This window comes from Trachypithecus francoisi, unplaced genomic scaffold (genome assembly GCF_009764315.1).
Source record: "Trachypithecus francoisi isolate TF-2019V2 unplaced genomic scaffold, Tfra_2.0 Lachesis_group3, whole genome shotgun sequence".
In the NCBI taxonomy this organism is placed as follows: Eukaryota; Metazoa; Chordata; class Mammalia; order Primates; family Cercopithecidae; genus Trachypithecus; species Trachypithecus francoisi.
The window spans coordinates 120201552-120216069 of NW_022681468.1; the positions used below are offsets into that span (position 1 = coordinate 120201552).

General features: G+C 45.2%; 1 long non-coding RNA gene across 2 annotated transcripts; it reads right to left on the minus strand.

The window, feature by feature from the left end:
- Positions 1-374: 374 nt before the first annotated feature.
- On the minus strand, positions 375-14173 carry LOC117070433. Of its 2 annotated transcripts, XR_004431915.1 has the most exons (5): positions 13965-14173; positions 6121-6306; positions 5148-5237; positions 4849-4959; positions 375-1269 (listed from the first exon to the last, which is right to left on the minus strand). It is a non-coding gene; the product is annotated as an uncharacterized LOC117070433 (long non-coding RNA). The 2 variants fall into 2 exon arrangements; XR_004431914.1 differs by lacking the exons at positions 5148-5237; positions 6121-6306.
- Between the last annotated feature and the right edge of the window lie 345 nt (positions 14174-14518).

Below are 14518 nucleotides of genomic sequence, written 5' to 3' on the forward strand. Positions count from 1 at the left end.
CTATTACAGTAATCCAGGCTGTGCTCCTCCCAAAGGCTCTAGGGGGAATCCTTCCTTGCCTCCAGCTTCTGGTGGTTCTAGGCATCTGTGACTTAGGGCTTCACCTCTTTAATCTCTGCCTCTGTCTTCACATGGCCTTCTCCCTGTGTCCCCATGTTCCTAATCTCCCTCTGCCTTTCTCTTACAAAGATACCTGCCATTGGGTTTAAGGCCCATTATGAATCCAGGATGATTTCATCTAGAAGTTCTTAATTATACCTGTAAAGGCCCCTTTTCCAAATAAGGTTCTATTCATAGGTTCCTGGGGTTGGAGGACTTGGAGACGTCTTTCTGGGGCCCACAGTTCAACCCACCACAGTGGCTAAGAATCAGGATGATGGCATGAAAAGATTCTTGATATATTTTAAAGGTGGAGCCCACAGAATTTGAGAAATAAAAGAATGAGAGGAGTCAAGAATGACTCCAAGGTTTTTGTCTGAGCAACTACAAGGATGGAGTTGTCAGCAATTGAGATTTGGCAGTTGCAGGTGGATTAGATTGGGGGGAAGTGTAAATCCGAGGTTCAGTTTTAAAGATCTTAAGTTTGAGATGATAATTAGGCCTCCAAGTGGAGATGGCAGTAGGCGGATATAAATGCAGGAGTCAATGACTGAATTCTAGGCTGGACATATGAATCTGAGTCATCAGCATATAGATGGCATTTAAAGCTATAAAGTAGGATGAGATCTTCTTAGCAGTGACTGTGTCAGAAGGCAAGAAGAAGATTTGTGTCCAGTTCTGTGCTGAGCTATAGGCTTAGATGAATTTGATGACCCCTGCTCCCAAGCAGCCCATGGTCCAGAGTAGGAGACAGGTGGGCTCACAGATCAATGCTCAGACGTCTGATTGCCGGCCTCCCTTCTTCCCAAAGCAGCTCCCTGGCCACCATGAGCGATAACCACTCTTCCTCAACACATCTTCCAAGTGACTGATAGGTCATGACCTCCTTGAATGATTGGTTCTTCTGGACATCCTCATGTAAAAAGAGTAAGAGTAAGAGAAGAGGGAAGGCAAAGCCCCTTATGGCTTGGGTAAATTCCTTGCACTCTTCAGGAAGGACCTGGGCTGTGGTATCCCCGGGTTCATCTCCACCACAGCAGAGGGTTCCCATATCTGATTTTGCCTTCCAAACAGAAGGCCAGTCAGATTCATCTCCTCAGATGAGGATAATGGCCTTTCTGAGTGGCATTGTCAGCTTCTTTTCACTTCAGCAGTCTTCAATCTCCATTCCTATTTGTTGAAAGATAAGAAAACAAATATATTGGCAGGTTGTCATGAAATATTTTCTTTCCAAATCCAATATACTATGTGTGATTCAAATCTATTTATACTCTTAACAAATTAAAATCAATGCTTCTATTTGCAGCATGGGCATTTGTGGTTATCAAGTTTGCCTTCGCAATGAAGAGTCTGGTGAGAGCTTTCTCTATTCAGGAAGGTTGTATGTTCTCGCAGGTGGCTGATGGGGCCAAGGTCCTGGCATAGGCAGGGGTGGTCAGTACGAGCAAAGCCAAAGTCAAGAGTGTCAGGCTTTTGTGGACTGTCAACTTCATTATATTTTAATGGCCACAGAATATAAGTCCTTGAAATTATGCTTTGGTGGGTATAGAAAGGCAGAAATTTGCCTGCACTACTGGAGTTTCCTTTGGTACAGCAAATTCACACATCATTTAAAATGTGCATATCCTCCAACCCAGTCATTCCTTGTATGAGAACAGAACCTACAAATATCCTCACATATGTACACAAAGTATATTGCAAAGATATTACTTGCAGCACTCTTAGTAAAAAGCATACAACTGGAAAAAACATAAGAGTCCACAACTCATTTTATGTACCATGTATAAAATGGAATACTCTGGTTCTTAAGAAAGGCTGGATGCATTTGCTTGCTAGGGCTACCATAACAAATACCATAAACTGGGTAGCTTACACATCAGAAATTTACTTCCTCACAGCTCTGGAGTCTACAAGTTCAAGATCAAGGTATCAGCAGGGTTGGTTTCCTCCGAGGGCCCTCTCCTTGGCTTGCAGATGGCAGCCTTCCCATTGTGTCTTCACATAGTCATCTTCTATGTGGGCATGTCTGGTGTTTCTTTCTATTTGTGTCCTGATCTCCTCTTTTTATTTTATTTTATTTTATTTTATTTTTTATGAGGCAGAGTCTCGCTCTGTCACCTAGGCTGGAGTGTAGTGGCATGATCTCGGCTCACTGCAACCTCCACCTCCCAGGTTCGAGCAATTGTCCTGCCTCAGCTTCCCGAGTAGTTAGAATTACAGACGCCTGCCACCACGCCCAGCTAATTTTTTGTAATTTTAGTAGAGACAGGGTTTCGCCATGTTTTCCAAGCTGGTCTTGAACTCCTGGCCTCAAGTGATCCACCTGCCTCAGCCTCCTAAAGTGCTGGGATTACAGGTGTGAGCCACTGCACCCAGTCCTGATCTCCTTTTCTTATAAGGACACTGGACATACTGGAGTAGGGTCCACCCTAATAGGGGTCCCATTTTAACTTCACTACCTTTAAAAGATCCTATTTTCACACAGAGTTGCATGCTAACGCACTGTGGGGTTAGGGCTTCAACATCTGAATTAGTGGGTGGGACACAGTTCAGCTCACAGCACTGGACTAGCTCCATGTACTCTGACTTGGAAAAGTGGCCATGACACTTGCTTCGAGAAAGAAACCATGTGCAGAACAACATACATAGTACGATCCCAATGTTGCTTTAAAATTGTGTGTGTGTGTGTGTGTGTGTCTGTGTGTGTGTGTAGAAAAACGTCAGCAAGGGCATGAACCTAACAGCTAACAGTGGCTATTTCTGAAGAGTAGAATGGGAGTGAGGAGGACTCCAACTTTTATTTTAGTTTATAAATGCCTGTATTGTTTGTTTGCTTTTAAAAATAATGACCATGCAATAAATTTGTAATTTAATTTTTGCAAATCTGACAGGACAAAGAAAAGGAAGGCTGCTTTTGCTCACTGGGCAGATTCACTGACAATACGTGTGTCTGGGCATTTTCATCATCACCATCATCATCATCACTATATCAAGTGCCGACTATGTGCCAGGTGTTTTACTCTCAATCTCATTTGGCTCTCACCATAATTCTGTAAGTTATATATTAGTATTTCCTTTTTATGGATGAAGAACTCGGGCCCAGAGAGGTTAAGCAATTGATCCAAAGCCACAGGGTAAGGTAATTGACCATCCTGGGTATTCCATGGGCCATCCATGGGGCCACGCAGATGGCTTGAACCAAATCTTTCCCTTTGACAGAAAAACAACTTGGGGTGCCTACTGCTGAGCTTGTTGGTGGTAGGAGATGGGTGACATTTCCTTTTAAAGAGGGTACTGGGGGCTAGTCCAGGAGATGCCCATGACTAGTTCTTCAACTGCTTCTCCTTCAAGTTAACATCCATGAGTGCCCACTACATACCCAGTTCTGTTATAACTGCCTAATATCTACTAATGGGCCCCTCACAACAACCTCATTTATCAATTAAAATAATGAGGCACAAAGAGCTCAAAAAAAGGAGGGAATTTGAGTGAGCATGTGCTGCTGTCTCTATGCAAGCTGCTAAACAGCTTGGTGCTCTGCTCTCAGATACAGTAACAGGGAGGCAGGAAGAGCATCAATGATACAAGTTCCTTGATAAATCAGAAAGGTTCAGTTGAAAAATGTGGGCCAGATGGCAGTGGAAGTAAATGGATAAATGGGTAAGTAAATGGGTTCATCATTAAGTGAAATAATGAATGTTGCAGTGCCACGGACAGTGCCTGGCACAGTGTATATCCTCCTGCACAAGCAGGAGCTGTCTCAGACCACAGGCAAAGGGCTAGCTGCCTGGGTTGGACACTGGGCAGGGGCCAGTGATCCTGGGGCTGCAGAGTGTGAGCCTATACCGAGGGGTGAACCCGAGACCTAGAACCAAATATATAGTTCAATCAGGAATCATTCTTGGAATTCCAGAACAGAGTGGAGAGCTCAGACTTATCTGGAGAAGAGCCTGGGGTTTCTTCCTTGGTCACTGGGGCAGAGCTGCTGGAAGGGTCTCTGCATTAGGTGGGAAGTGAGGATGAGGAAACTGGGCAGTCTTGAGCTCATAGCAGGTGCTGAACACAGGCTAGTTTCTTTTCACTCTGAAGGTAAGGGGTGTTCATTAGTGCATTGGTGACATTTGGGGTACCTCGGAGCATCATATTTCTAGCCAAATTTTTTTGAGACTGGGTTTTAGCTCTGTTGCCCAGGCTGGAGTGCAGTGGCATGGTCATAGCCCACTGTAGCCTCAAACTTCTGGGTTCAGGTGATCTTCCTACCTCAGCCTCTCAAGTATCTGGGACTACAGGCACGTGCCACCATACCCTGCTAATTTAAAAAAAAATGTTTTTGTAGAGATGGGGGTCTCACTATGTGGTCGAGGCTTAATCAACTCTTTTATTAATGCCTTTAGGACTTGTGAGACTTCATTGAGTTACTGAGTCCACCTGGTGATTTCATGTAAGAGGTAATGTGCAAAGCTGTGCCAAAAGCAGGTTGGGGAAAAATAGCACAAACTCTGTAAGACAGAATGGGGACCAACAGAGATAAATGTAAAGTCATGCAGGTAGGTTCAACATATCATTGCACAAGATGGCTTGAGAGGTCAGGCTGGACAACACTCACATGAAGACTTAGAGGTCCTTAGCTACCAGTTTCATGTGAATTTAAAGTATAATATGACATAACTGCTGGAAAATGATTGCAAATTTAGTTTGCATTCCTAGAAGCATGGTGTATAGGTCTAGCGAAGTGTGGGTTCCATTGACCTTAGACTTCATCAGGGGAGTGAGTCCAGCTGGTGACCAGTAACATCAGTTGTCAAGCAGCAGCCCAGGGGTTGGATCCAGCCTGGAAAATATTGCTTGGGCCACAAGATGCTGTAAAAAAAAAAAAAAAAAAATCTGATAAAGATGAAAAGTTTTGAAATGAAAACCCAGAGTTCCAGCAGCTTTGGAAAAGCTCAGAGAAGCTGTCACCCTCCTTTACTAGCAACACCTGGCAGGCTCTGCGTAGCACCTGCTTCCTTTAGATCAAGCATCTGCTGCCAGTTTGCCACAGTGCTCACCACTTCCTGTTGTCCCACAGTAGCAAGGTTGAGTGCTCATTGCCTTTTATCGTTGCATTTGTAGAGGAAAGCATCTCTATATCCATGTCTCTAAGAGAAGTGGGAGAAATGATAGAGTGAGGCAGCCATACGATTTTACCCTACCTACCCTGCTCTATTTATTTTCATTACTATCCTGGTGTCTGTAGAAGTTTGAATTTGTGGTCCTTGAATACAGTACACATAGAGGAAGAAACACAGCATTCAAGAAGGGAAGGGTTAGCCTGGCTGTAGATGTTTAGCATAGAGAAGGAAAAGCTCAGAGGATACATTATTGGAAGGACTATTATAGGTCAGAGGCATCAGCCTGTGTAACTTCAGAGGGTAGACCAGATAACGAGAGATCCAGAAAAGCAGACTTCAGCTTAATATATGGATGGGTTTTTCAAATAGGAATGAGTTGTCTAGAGGAATGGAGACCTGGAAGAGGTGAGCAGAGATTGTTATGGAATGGGGTCAAAGGAAGTAAGGAGAGGCAACACATACAGCCAGGAACTTTCGCCCCCGCATTTATTTACCATGGCCTTGAACAAGTTATTTAACTTGATGTCTGCAAAGTGGACATTAAAATCATACTACCTTTTTAGAGATGTGGTGCAGGTAAAATTAAAGATTGCAAGTAAATTATTTTGCATAATGCTTAGCATGTGATAAACACTCAATAAATTCTGGCTACTATTATTTGCAATTCAGTGAAAGGCTGGATAATTTATCTCTGAGACCACTGCCAAGTCTAAGTTCTGTGATATTATGTCTCATTCATCTCCGTTTCCTCTCTCCAAGAAGTTGCTAAAAAGAAAGAAAACGAGTGACTTTCAGTCTCATTTTCTTTTATTGCTTCTCCCGCCACCCCCGCCAAGGCACTTGTAACTCATGAAATGGCCACAGGCTAACTATGAGAACTGCAAACTTTATTTTTAGCTTCTTCTCTGACCTCTTCTTTTGTGCCAACCATCCTGGAAGTCTGCTAAGGTTTGCAGAAGACATGCTCATTTGAAAATGTTTGCTCATCTCCTTTGCTTCCAATTTAAAGTTGATTGCCCTGGAACCTTTTATTAGTAGTGATGATATCAATGGCTGAATCAAGTTCAAGATCAATCAGGCTCCTTATGAAATGAACCTGGAAGAAGCAGGCAGACAAATACAAAATGCTGAGCCATTAAATCAAGATGAGACCTCTTCCTTCATTCCTTCAAACATGGGATGAATGTGTGCTGGCTGTATGGGTTGCTGGGCTTGTGGTTTTATGACTAAATTCGGTACAGAAGGGAAAAATCATGACAGAAACACGTTTGTTCTTTTTTTAGTAAGCTGGCTGTGGCAGACACTGCAAAATATACACCTATTTCTCCCTCTTCCTTACTAGTCAAAAACCCTGTTTTGTTCAGAATACCAATGCGCCCAGTTACTCACACTTCCTCAGTTCCCCTTGGCGTGGCTGGTCCTGATCAACAAAACAAAATCAGACTCCTTGTTGCATGAGAAAAAGCCTCTTACTTGTTCAAGTCACTATTTATCAGGTGTTCTGTTACTTCTAACCAAAGAGGATCCTATCTGATTCATAGGCCAGCTACTTACTAGGTGTTTCCATTAGTTTTCACTGCTTAACAAACTATTCCAAAGCTTAGGGGCTTAAGGCAATCTTTTTATTATTATGATTCTACAGGTTGACTGAGGTTGGGCTAGACAATTCTTCTACTGGTCTCTCTTGGGTTGTCATGTAGTTACAACCAGGATGTCCAAGCTGGCTTTGCTCACATGCCTGGCACTTTTTGTTTCGTTTTGTTTTTTGAGATGGAATTTCACTCTTGTTGCCCAGGCTGGAGTGCAATGGTGTAATCTCGGCTCACCGCAACCTCCATCTCCCGGGTTCAAGCAATTCTCCTGCCTCAGCCTCCCGAGTAGCTGGGATTATAGGCATGCACCACCATGCCCAGCTAATTTTGTATTTTTAGTAGAGATTGGGTTTCTCCATGTTGGTCAGGCTGGTCTCAAATTCCCCACCTCAGGTTATCTACCCACCTTGGCCTCCCAAAGTGCTGGGATTACAGACATGAGCCACCATGCCCAGCCACATGCCTGGCACTTTGACAGGGATAGTTGAAAGGCTGGGACCTCTCTTTCCTCCATACATTTGCTCGTGGCATTTCCACACAGCAGCTGGATCCCAAGTGAGATGTCCAACAGCATGCATTTGAGGGTGCAAGTCCTTGACAAGCTTTGTGGGCATCATACCTGCTAATGCCCTCCTGGCCAAGTCCAGGCACCGTGAGAGGGGATTCCACAGTGGTCACCAAACTAACAGTTTGCCACACCAGGGATGTTGTAGAGTGATATATTCTTTATACAGAGGAGAAGAGAGCACTGTGTAAACCTACAAGCTCCTCCTAAGTAGTGAAGTCTTTTCCACCATGTTTTCCATGATTTCTTCCTCCTTCCCCATCTTACTCATTTTTTCCCCTCCTTATAAACTACCTGCCCTTCCCCCATTAAAAAAAGGCAAAAAATGTTGGTCTATTCCCAGTTCCAAAATAACATCCCTATGAATTAGGATTTAAAACTTTGAACTACTATTGTAAACTGATAGCCTGCAGACATGTTTTGATTGGGGCAAAGGTTTCTAAAATAGCGACATTTTATCTTAGAATCCACATTCCAAGCTTCTTTTGAAATAAGGAAGGGCAAGCACTCCTGGGCCCACATTCTTCCATGGTAACAACTGGCAAGAGCTGACTTGAGGCCTCCACTTGTTAGAGGGCTAAGGGCCATCCAGTTTACCACAGTCCCCCAGTCCCCACTGTTCCATATTATCTCATTCAGATTGGAGCCATGGGTTCTAATGGTGGTCTGGCTTGTCTGCCTGACACATTTCTGTGATCTGCCTGACCTCTGCAGCTTTTTGAGTTACAACCCCTTCTTTACACTTACTCTGAATTTTCTCCCTTTCACCATTTCCCTACACCCACAATTCACCACAATTCATCTCCTCTCCATTAAACGTGCTTATTGTTATTCTCCACTCACCATAATTCTATCATTGTGTATTATCTAAAGCCTTTCCCAGCTTGAGGCCAGCTCGTCAAATAATGCCTTGCCCTGTAAGTGGTGCCTGAAATCCCATCTCCTTTTAAAATCGTTGCTTTACTTAATAATGGTAAAATGGTAGTGGATTTATCTGCATTTAACTGTGTTTAAATCCAAAACCCCAGGCTCTACTCCGCCTTTATAATATCTCAAGTCAAAGCTTGATTGATGACAAATGCCACTGTTTCTGGATTACAGAAAGATGCTCGAGACACGAGGACGGAGTCTTCATGTAGAGCAGTGTTATAATGTGAGGACTGAGAAACACAACTGAGTCCTTTTCAAAGAGACATATTTGGTCCAGATTTGGAGAATCACCAAAGGTGATGGCTCTCAAAGTGTGGTCCTTAGAGCAGCACCACCTGCAAGCTTGTTAGAAATGCAAAGTGTAAGGCCCTACCCTTGACCTAAGGAGTTAGAGACTGTGGGAGGTAGGGCCCAGCAACCTGTATTTTAACAAGTTCTCCAGCACTTTCTGATGCACACTTCCATTTGAAAAGCACTGACTTAGAGCCATCTCATACTATCAGGCCTTGTGGCTCCAATTTGAGCTAAGCAGAGTAGGTGGACCCCTCCCCAAGAAGCAGCTGGTTCTGCTGTCTTTTTTACATTGCCGAAGTCCCTTCTTTCTGCAGGTAAGGGATTCCCGAACTGGCGCAGCATTAAGTACCACCTGAGGAGTGACTTCCAGCCTTCCTCTGCACTCTGAATCAGTAGGTCTGGGCTGGAGCCTGGAAAAGTGCAGCTCTAACAAGCTCCCCAGGTGATCTAGTGATCAGTCCGGTTTGGAAACCGTTTGTGGAAAGTACCTGCTAATGGGTTCGCTTCTTTTCACCTCCCACTAAGCACAAGTTGGGCAATTTGGTGTGTTCCTGGAAAATGCCTTGAAAACCTGTCAATTCTGCTGCAGGTTTTGGAGGTCCACTGAGAGGCCACTGGGCTTCTAAGGAGTGACACACCTTTTTGCACACCGACTCACTTCCACATGCAAAGTGCAGCTCTCCCCACCGAACCTCCCCCACCCTAATGCCCACACAGCTAAACTCTTTGGTCTGCCAGCCCTTTGGGGCTTTCTGTAATGGCATTTGACCTATAATATGCTTTCCGCCTGGCCACAGGGGATATTTGCAGACCTTCTGGTGGGTTAATAAATAAATGATGTGCTTCCTTCTGGCCACAGGAAACCATCTCAAGGTCAATGATATTGCAGAGTAGGGTTTTACAGGGCTTGCTAAGATTAAAAAATCATCAGTTCCCACTAACCACATCCCCTCTCTTCCGAAACTTTGAAGCTTCGCTGCAGCAAAAAGGAGCACAATTAAGCCTCGATAAAATTTTAATAGCAGGAATTATGCACTCTGCAACCAGCCTACAATTAGCCGTTGCTATGCTACGGGCAGAACCTAATCATGATAATGAGGCAAACAAAGGGAGGGAATTAATCAGGGCTATAAGGTTAGTGCACAGCCGGTTCCATCTCAGAGCACTGATTTCTGACACACAGCAGTTGGGCCCCTGGGAAATCTCAGTCCTGTGCAAGGTTAGATTAGCTGGTGTGTGTATGCAGTGTGTGTGATCTTCTGAGCAAAGAAGGCTATGTGCAATACCATCCCTACCACCACCAAGAGGATGCATTCATTAAAAAAAGGTGATGTCCCTATTCTGTGCAGGAAACCATGCTAGATCCTGCAAGAGAGATATTGCTACACTAGACACGAGCCCTGCTCTTTAGGACTTTGCTATTCCAAGTGTAATCCTCAGACCAGCAGCATCAGCACCACCTGGGAGCTTGTTGGAAATGCAGAATCTCAGGCCCACCCCAAACCTCCTGAATCACATTGGATTTTAACCAGATCCCCAGGTGATTTGCGTGCATGCTGAAGTTGAGGCACACTCCTCTAGGAGATTTCAACCTAGCAATAATAACTATTCTTATTGTAATTATAATAACGATTATTTCTGCCAGATTCTGTGCAAGGCATTCAACACGTGTGATTATCTCATGTACTTCTCACCATAACCCTATCAGGCTCCCCTCATTGTGAATGAGAAGAGGTTGAGGTTCAAAAATGTTAAGAGACTTGTCCAGGTCACTGAACTAGTTAACGGGAGGGAATAGGATTACAATCCCAGGGTTTCCTGTTTCCAAAGCCTAGATTCTTTTTTTCTTTTTTTTTATGCTTTAAGTTCTAGGATACATGTGTACAATATGCAGGTTTGTTACATAGGTATACGTGTGCCATGTTGGTGTGCTGCACCCGTTAACTCGTCATTTACATTAGGTATATCTCTTAATGCTATCCTCCCCTCCCCCCACCCACAACAGGCCCCGGTGTGTGATGTTCCCCACCCTGTGTCCAAGTGTCCTCATTGCTCAATTCCCACCTATGAGTGAGAACATGCGGTGTTTGGTTTTCTGTCCTTGCAATAGTTTGCTGAGAATGATGGTTTCCAGCTTCATCCATGTCCCTACAAAGGACATGAACTTATCCCCAAAGCCTAGATTCTTACTTACTGGTATGGAATGGCTCCCATCACACATAGATCAAGGGTGAATAAAGATAGTCACAATTCAGGTTAACATGTGATAAAGGGTCACAAGTGAGTTTTTTTGTTTGTTTGTTTGTTTTTTAAAGAGGATAGTTTTAGATCATAAAGGGGCAGGAGTCCCTATTAGTATGGGTGATGAGGGATGGAGAAAGTAGCATTGGAGTTGGCATTTGAACAGTGAGCGGGCTTTATACAGACATAATGGTGGGAGGGCAATTCATGTAGCAGGCCCAGCAGAAGCAATGATCTGAGAGCATGAAGGATGTCCATGGGGCTACTAGGTATAACCTTTAAGTATGATACATGTGTGAGGTAGGGCTGGATTATGGAAGGCCTTAAATGTCAAGACAAGGGTTTGGACTTTATTAGGGGGTGATGAGGATCCATGAGGGGTATCTGAGCCAGAGGCATGACATGGTCAGGCCAATATCTAGACAGATCTGTTCTGGCCATGGTGAGCTGCACAGAGAAGACCAGAGAGCCTCAAGCTACTGAGTGGAATCAGAAAGGAAGGGGTGACAAGAGGTCCTGCCTGAAGAGGGAAGCAGGGCCTGGGGCTGATGGGGGACATGGTCAGGGCAATGGGATGAGTCAGAGCCTTCAGTGCCATGAGAACACTGGAGCCAGAGGGAACAATAGTTTGGGGAGAAAATGGTGGTGTGGTTTGAGACATATTATATTTTTCATTCAACGAATGCTTAGTGAGAGGGACAGCAGAGTGACTAAGTCACAGAAGCCAACAACAATGGGCACCATGTGCCAGGCCCCGAACTCAGTGATTTAGAGGCATTGCTCTCTGACCCTCACCACAGACTCCTAAAACGACTTGTTCCCCACGGACTCCCAACCCAGGCTGCCTGTTAAAATTACCTACAGAGCTTTAAAAAACACCAGTGCCTGAGGCCCACCTCTCCACAATATGTGAACTGTTACTGAGTCAGGGTCCTGGTTAAAGCTATGAAAGTCTCAGGTGAATCTTGGCGGGACCTCCGATTTTGTCAATGTCCTGTAATTTTACCAAAGACCGCCAGAAACACAGTTAAACCAGTTGGGTTTATCGCTTACTGCAGAGAGGGAGAAGGCACAGTATGGGAAACCGTGGGGTGTGTTCTCTCCAAAAGAGGATATTAGAACTGATTATAGAATCTCTGCTTTGATGGGACAACTTGGCAGGGGGTCCAAGGTAGTGAAGGTCACTCTAGATTGGACGCTGTCAGTAAGCAGGGGCAATTCTATGATTGGGTATCTCAATAAATCTCATTTCTAGGGACTACAGGAAAGACTAGAATGAAGATAAAGTTGAAATTAGAAAAGAAGTAGCAGGCATTCATCTTGGCCAAGAGAGGGGCTACTTGGTATTTTGTGGGTGGCAGGGTGACCTCATGCTTGTCTGAGCTTAGGTAAAATTATGAAGTGGCCTTGCTTCATTTCATTTTATCTTGGCCTCGGAGTTAATCTGTCTGGGCCTGGTATGCTGCGAGATTGTTTAGATCCAAGAGGAGAATAGCATGGCTTAGCTGCAAGGGTCAGGCCAGCTTCTAAATGTCAGGGGCTGCTTTTCTTTTTTCCCATCACCCATAGTCCCCTCACCATCCCCATTCCTCCCCCCGCCAAAGGAAAGAGAAGACGGAGTAGAGGAGAAAGAGAAGAGTGAATGAAGGTTGAAAATTGAGAAAGCGAAAAGAAGAAGGAAAATAAAAAGGTGTGAGAGAGTAAACCTTATGAACTTTGCCTCTCAGCTGCAAGCTGAACCATCTTTCAGCTGAATCTGGGGCAGAAAAGTGATGAGAGGGAAGTGATCCATTGATTTTTCACTGCCCTGCAGCCCAGCCCCTCACGCATCAACAGTGACCTTGCCGCCATCCCCCCTCAGAGCAAAAACTCTTTCCCGCCATCTGTTTGGCATTGGGTGATTGGTGGTGTGTAGGGGAATCTGCTCATGGAAGGGCAGGAGGGTGGCAGTGAGAGGGTCCAGGGAGCTGTGCCCGCAGCTTGCGTGTGTGTGTGTGTGTGTGTGTGTGTATACGTGCGTGCATTCACATGCTTACTTTTGGCCAGACTATACTAGAAGTAGGTTGTCACCCAAGATGTGTGTGCCAAGGGCTCTCCCTGAATCTGGAGTGCTGGCCTCAGTCCAGGTGTCCTGTGGCCTCCCCACTTCCACTCCAATCTATCTAGAAGAGGAGGGGCATGTGTCCGAGCCCTTGAGCGCTCCCATCTGGCTCAAGGGGCTGACATCTGAGAGGGCAGAGCCATCCTCTTTGGAGCTGGCTCTATGAAACTCTGAGGATTTGAGGGCCTTGCAAGAAGCAGGGCCAAGGTGGCATGAAACATGCCATGTCTTTCGTGCCTTTCTTTACTTGGCTTAGGCTTTTCCCATTCCTGGAATGACTGTGCCTACCCTGCCCTATTCAGCCTTCAAGACTGAATGCAAATGCCTGCCTCTCCCATCTGAATCAGTATTCCCTCCTCCCTGCTCCCAGGGAGAGGTCTTTGCTCCTGCATCTATGGAAAAGCTTCTCACACTGTATTTGTTACTATGTTTCTTACTGGAGTGTCTCTCCTACTGTACAGGGAGCAGGTTTATTTATTGCTCGGTCCTCAGCCCCTGGAACTCAGCCAGATTCATAGTAGACATTTGGGAAATGCTTGGGAAAGGAAAGGAGGGGAAGAAAGAGGACTCCATGGCCATGTCAAAATGCCCAGCAATGTCATAGACGTTACGGGGGTACAGGAGAAGACACGGTTCTTCTTCTGGCAGCTAAGATAGAGCCTGGCTGCTGTTAAAGACAGGCAGCTCATTCCTCACCTGGGCCAAGCTGCAGCTGGTCATCCCTGCCCCTTTCTCTTTCCATCTTATGGGAGCTCTTATGGAGTCAGAAGTGAGTGAGGCAGACCTCGGAGGGCCCTACACTCAGCAAGAATATAGGGCACAAAAAGGAGCAGGTGTCCTGGAATTAGTTCAGGAAGGCCTTGAAGGAAGGGGTAACTAGCAGATGGCAACCCAGTGACTTTTGTTGCTCTCCGAAGCCACAGAGGAAAACAACAACAAAAACAACAAAATTTTAAAAAATTAAAAAACAAAAGCAAAGTTCACAGGGAAATAAGATGGGGGAAATGGGAATTAAGAAACATATTACTCACCGCCTGAGCTCCCCTGGGCAAAAGTAGAACTACTTCAGCACTCATCTGGTGCGGCTGCGTCCCCGGGCACATGCAGGTTGTCATCTCCTGGCTGTTGTCTCTGGGCCCCAGCAGGGGAGACCTGCACGCTGTGATGTTCAGAGGAGCTGAGCCTCCTCTTTGCAAACTTAAATCGTGGAGCTTTTCAATTATGCACTTCAGCGCCTGGAGCTTCAGTGGAGATGCTAAATGAAAGTGATGATCCACACATGCATAATGATTCATAGCATTTGTAATTGGTGAAACGCATAAAGAGAATAGGGAGAGGCAATTAAGGTAGGAGAGGTTTATTTTATTATTTCAGCTTGAGATGAGCATGTTGGTCGGCACCTCGGGACTTGACAACTTGTCAAATCCTACCTTGAGCCACAGCAGGAACCACAGAGAGGCCTTGTTTCAGAAGTTCAGGGGTTCAGCCAAGGGGAGCAGGGAGAGATTTGGGAATAACATCTGAAGTGTTGCCCTGAGTCCACCCTCATGGGGGCATCAAGGGGCACAAGGGGCAAGATCTTGGC